This window comes from Microtus pennsylvanicus, chromosome 7 (genome assembly GCF_037038515.1).
Source record: "Microtus pennsylvanicus isolate mMicPen1 chromosome 7, mMicPen1.hap1, whole genome shotgun sequence".
Classification (NCBI taxonomy): domain Eukaryota; kingdom Metazoa; phylum Chordata; class Mammalia; order Rodentia; family Cricetidae; genus Microtus; species Microtus pennsylvanicus.
The window spans coordinates 576,216-582,280 of NC_134585.1; the positions used below are offsets into that span (position 1 = coordinate 576,216).

Consider the following 6,065-nt stretch of genomic DNA (forward strand, 5'->3'; position numbering starts at 1 on the left):
AGTCCTACCCCTAGTGAAGAAGCTGTTCGCAACTGACACCTTCTGAGAAAGGGAAAATCAACTTTCTTCTGTGCAGGGTCACTGGGTATATCGACTGCATCCATGACAGTCCCTTACCCAGGAGTAGTTGGCCCACATAAAACAGACTCCATGTTTTTGTGGGGGGGGGATGTGAACCTTTTGCTTTGTTTGGCATTTTTTGTCTTATTATTTGTTTTGATTTTCTTCTGTTTTAGAAGGAGAACATGATGTTAAGTGTTTAGTGAAGTGGAGAGGATCTAGGAGTCTGGGGGGAGGAAAACACGATCAAAATATGTTGTATGAAAAGCCAGGTCTGGTGTCTTATGCCTTTAATCCCTGTGCTAGTGAGACAGACACAGGAGGACCTGTATGAGCTAGAGACCAGCCTGTCTACATACACAGTCAGAAATACATACAATATTCTGTCTCAACTCCCCCCTACAAATATATACATATAATGAAAAATTAATAAAAATGAAAACAAATGACAAAAACAAGGACTGGCTTAGTGGGATATGGGGAAATATCTTACATCTATCATTTACTGTTTGTTCATTCTTGTTGTAATTTATGTTCTTTGTCTCTTCAAAGAACTCTTGTCTTTTGATTCCTTGTCTGAGTTTTCTGTCCTCATCCATCAGCTTGAATTTTAGTGTGTGAGATTTCTTCTTTAAAAAAATATATTTATTCAATTTGTGTGTATGTGTGTGCATGTGTGATTGCATGTTTCTGTGAGTGCGTGTGTGCACGAGTGTGTGTGTCCCTGTGCACATGATACGATACCTGTATGGCAGTCAAAGGACCATTTGGAGGATCAGTTCTCTCCTTTCACTTTTTTAGAAATCGAGATTGAACTCATTTTTTTTCCAGGCTTGATGTAGAAGGAGCTGCGGCCTGGCTCCCAGTTAGCTTTACCTGAAATAATAACACACAAATTGTATTCTCTTAATTACTGCTTGGCCCATTAGCTCTAGCCTCTTACTGGCTAACTCTCACATCTTGATTAATCCATTTTTTAAAAATATTTATTTTTATTTATTATGTATACAATATTCTGTCTGTGTGTATGTCTGCAGGCCAGAAGAGGGCACCAGACCTCATTACAGATGGTTGTGAGCCACCATGTGGTTGCCGGGAATTGAACTCAGAACCTTTGGAAAAGCAGGCAATGCTCTTAACCACTGAGCCATCTCTCCAGCCCCGATTAATCCATTTCTATTAATGAGTGTAGCACCACGAGGTGGTGGCTTACCAGGAAGGATCTTAGCCTGCATCCATCTTGGAGAGGAGAGCTGTAGTGTCGGCCCATTGCCTTCTTCCAGCATTCTGTTCGGTCTACTCTGCCTATCTAATTTTCTGTCCTATCAAAGGACAAGACAGTTTCTTTATTAACCAATGAAAGTAACAGACAGATGGCTCTCCTACATCACGGTGGTGGTGGTACATGCCTTTAATCCCAGCAGTAGAGAGGAATATAAAATGGAATATAAGAGGGGAGGAGACAGGTCTCAGGCTCAGTCTCATTCTGAGGATTTGTGGAGGCAGGTTTGCTATTTTGGTCTGAGATAGAGGTAAGAGTCAGTGGTTGGTTGCTTTGCTTTTCTGATCTTCACGCTGGATCCCAATATATTATTATACCACATATGGGGGCTCTTCTTATTCAAACCATCACATGTCAATATTTTACTTTTTTACTATGTAAATGTAACCTACACAAAATCTTGCTGAGGATCTATTTTGCAAAGCCATATAGAGATCCTAATCTAAAACACAGAATTTCTGCCTGTCACAGCTCCTAGATGGGACACAGGGAGACACTGATAAACAGCACTAGGTACAGGAGGATGGAGGTAGCAGTAAGGTCCCTGACCTCAGGTTTTAACTTTCAGAGTGGGGAAGCCAAGAGTTGGGAATTTCCATCAGCCCTGGTTTTCTTTTTTTTTTTTTTTTTTTTGGTTTTTCGAGACAGGGTTTCTCTGTAGCTTTGGAGCCTGTCCTGGAACTAGCTCTGTAGACCAGGCTGGCCTCAAACTCACAGAGATCCGGCTGCCTCTGCCTCCCGAGTGCTGGGATTACAGGCGTGTGCCACCACCGCCCGGCTCAGCCCTGGTTTTCGTTTCCCCAGCTCACTTCCTTGGTCAGCTGCCTGGTTCTTGTGCCTTAAACAAGTATTCTTTCTCCCATTGTATGCTTCTGGATAAAGCCAATCAGAGTCACTGCGGTCTCTTCCCACATACTCAAAGTGCTCTAAAATCCACAGAGAGGACCGAGGGCTCACTTTCTCCAGGCCTTTGAAATACCAAGGATGGGAACCTCAGCTCCCCAAGGCTTCCTCCTGCTGCTCTTGGTTGCACTGACTCCAACTCTGGCCCAAACCGGTGAGTACAGGAAATGGCCTCTGATGGGAGGAGTAAGAGGAAGCCCGGAGTGAGAAGAGGAGTGCAGCACCAGGGAAATACGGTCCTCCCTGCTCTGGTGTCTGGGTGATCCCTGCCACTAGGACCTCCATGCTCATGCCTTGTTCGCCTCCCTGAACGTGCTACCCCGGAAAAGGAAGGAGAATTGGATTCTTAACGTTAACGTTGTCCCCAGGGTCACACTCACTAAGCTATCTTGACTTCGCCATGTCCAGACCTGGCCTGGAGCCCCGGTACATCTTCATTGGCTACGTGGATGACAAGCAGTTTGTGTACTTCGACAGCGATGCGCAGAGTCAGAGATTGGAGCCAAGAGGTCCGTTAGTGGAGAAGTTACCGCCAGAGTATTGGGAGCAATGGACGCCAACAGTCAAGATCCGCAAACATTTTGCCCCACTTCTCCTACAGGCCACTATCAAAGAATACAACCTGAGCCAGGACGGTGAGTTACTCTAAGTCGAAGTTCACGGCCCATCCAAGTCCCCATGCCCGCTCTAGTTTCTCGGTGTCCCTGGGACCTAGATTTAGCCTTGCGGTTTCAGGACCAACGGAGATCCTCCACTCGGGAATTGAGGACTGTGACTTTGTGGTTCAGTTTAGACCCAAATCCCATTGCGGGTCGGGGCAGGGTGGACAGAGCTAACTGCAGGGGCGGTGCCAGGCCGGATCGGCGCTTCCTCCGAGGGTACAGTCGGCACGCCTTTGATGGCCAGGATTACATTGCTCTGACCGACGACCTGAAAACGTGGAGAGTGGCTGACTCAGCGCCTCAGATCACCGGGCAAACCTGGAAGAAGACTGTTCCGGCAGAGTCCCGTGGGACTTCCCTTGAGGTGGAGTGTGTAGGGCTCCTCCTCGGCTTCCTGGAGATGGGCAAGGAGATACTGTTGCGCATAGGTACGATGGGGTCTAAGGGGCAATGGAACAATACCCTTGGACTGACTTGGGCTCAAGTCTCCCAAGAAAGGAGGAAAATGGGATCAGCTGGGATATTGCCTCTCTTTGTGTTTGGGATGGGGAAGTGCTTCCCAAAGGGGAAGAGGATTTCCAGTGTCTTCGGACCCTGAATCTGGTGATGTTGAATCTCTCTGCCCCCACCCAGTCAGGATCCCAAGTCCATTTTTGTCAGTGAAAGACCAGGAGTCTCCTGGGCAGATTCTAGAATTTGCCAAGGAATAGATTTCCAGATGCTGAATCTGGGTTACTCTGTTGGTACTCCTCTTCCATGCCAGTTCTCCTATGCAATGCCAGATGGTCACGTGAGTACAAGAGCATTATTTTAGTAAAAACACAAAATGCATGAACTTTCCAAATCTTCCTCTCAGATCCACCAAAGGCACATGTGATTTGTCACCCCAGACCTGAAGGGGATGTCGCCCTGAGGTGCTGGGCTCTGGGTTTCTATCCTTCGGAGATCACCCTGACCTGGCAAAGAGATGGGGAGGACCAGACCCAGGACATGGAGTTGGTGGAGACCAGACCAGCAGGGGACGGAACCTTCCAGAAGTGGGCAGCTGTGGTGGTGCCTTCTGGGGAGGAGCAGACATGCCACGTGGTCCATAAGGGACTGCCCAAGCCTCTCATTCTGAAATGGGGTAAGGAGGAGAATAGGCATAGAATCTGTTGCCAGAGAAACTAGAATCAAGTCTGAATACCTGAACAGGGTCAGGGCTGAAAGCTGACATCAGGCCTTCATTCTTCCTTCTTTTCCTAGAGACACCTCAGCCCACCATCCCCATTGTGGGAATCACTGCTGGTCTGATTCTCCTTGGGGTTGTGGTCACTGGAGCTGTGGCTGCCATTGTGATGAGGAAGAAGAGGAGCAGAGGTAGGGAAGGGGTTGCTTTCTGAGGGTTTTTGTCTGGCAGGGAAATTCCAATCCCTCACTAAAATGTGCCTATTTCATATTTTGTTAATATGAGGCACACATGTACATGTATGCTTACCCACTCTGGGATCATGTGTATTAACACTCGCTTTTTGGTTTCATTTTGTTGTTGGTTTTGGTTTTTGCTTTTTTTTTTTTTTTTTTTTTTTTTTTTTGAGACAGGTTTCTCTGTAGCTTTGGTGCCTGTCCTGGAACTTGCTTTGTAAACCAGGCTGGCCTCGAACTCTCCTGAGTGCTGGGATTAAAGGCATGCACCACCATGGCCCAGCCAACACTAGCTTTTTGTAAAGCATTTGTGAGAAGAAAGAACAGAAATTTCATATTGAGAATTTTTGGGGATTCTTATCAGCTAAGAATCCGAGGGATGCCAGCTAATCGGACAGCTTCATGAGTGCATTTGGTCATCTTTCTGCCCACTATACTATCCTACTATACACTTGTAGCCAGACTTAGAAATTTGCCTGATGTCTAGTCATCAGAGGTTTCCTAGGACCTCATAATACTGTGTACTCTTGGCCATTTTTCTCATGTATGAAAAATTATATATTTATGTGCAGATAATTTTTCCAGAAATTGACGTTCCTTATTCTACTTTCACCCTTTGGCCACATATCCAAGCACTTAACTCTCTACTGAGAGTCTAGCAGGGAGGCAAAGCCCAAGTCTCTCCTTCACTTCCCCACATTCCTGCAGTTGGGAATAACATGGGTCCCCAGTTCCACAACCTGGAGGACCTGCCGGACCTTAACTCAGCAAAAGGTGACAAGGAAAACCTCAAGCTGCAGAGAATACATTTTGGCACGGATGCCATTGTCACAGTTTCCAGGAGCAGCAGGGACAGTTTTCCAAGTTACAGTGACCAGCACTGGGGCACCAGTGGTGTGATCAGGGGCACCTGGGTCCCGGGGAATTTGTGCAGATCCTAATGTTGACAGGACTGAGGATTCCATTTCTAGCATGATGTCTCAAGCTTAGTTTTTTGGCCTTTCCCAAAACCAAGTAAGCCCCAATTTCAAATATAAAAATGTCTATGTTTAAGTAAGAATATGGATTCCATTATTTCTGGCAAGAAGAAACCAGGTTGGAGAATTTTCAGATAACAACCACCCAGAGACTTTTGTTGTATGACTTGCTTACTAAATCTTCCATCTGAGACTACACCCCAGGGTGAGAAAAATTTATCAGCATAAAAACTCAGGATTGACAGCATGTCAAACTACACTTTCTTAAAGTTCTTAAAATGTCCATCTAAGACCCTTCTCCACCATGTGTGATGCTCTGACCACTGACATCAATAACCACAAATATTGTTCCAAAATACCCAGGTCTATTCCCAGACCCATAATTTAGATTGTGAATCATGGAGCCCAGATCTCTCTCTCTCTCTCTCTCTTTTTTTCTTTTCACACAGGGTCTCGCACTGCATCCCAGGCAGGCTTTGAACTCACTGTGTAGCTGTGATGGCTAACCTTCGTCAACTTCAGTGGGTTTAGAATCTCATAGGAAATGCATCCAGAATATACTGTGAAGGGTTTCCAAATGGGATGCACTGAAGAAGGAAAACTTACCCTGAATTTGGTTGGTACCATCCATAGCCAGGGATCCAGACTGAATAAAATAGGAAAATTGAGAAAGTCAGATGAGAGCCAGTTTTCTACCTGATTCCCCATCAGTGGAGATGTGAGAAGTCCCAGTCAATGTCCCTAATGCCATGCTCTATCATACTCCTATGTCAAGGG

The 6,065-nt window shown here is 46.0% G+C and overlaps 1 pseudogene; it reads left to right on the plus strand.

Annotated features, from left to right (window-relative positions):
• Positions 1-2,645: 2,645 nt before the first annotated feature.
• LOC142853597 (patr class I histocompatibility antigen, A-2 alpha chain-like) lies at positions 2,646-4,289 on the plus strand (annotated as a pseudogene).
• Positions 4,290-6,065: the final 1,776 nt, after the last annotated feature.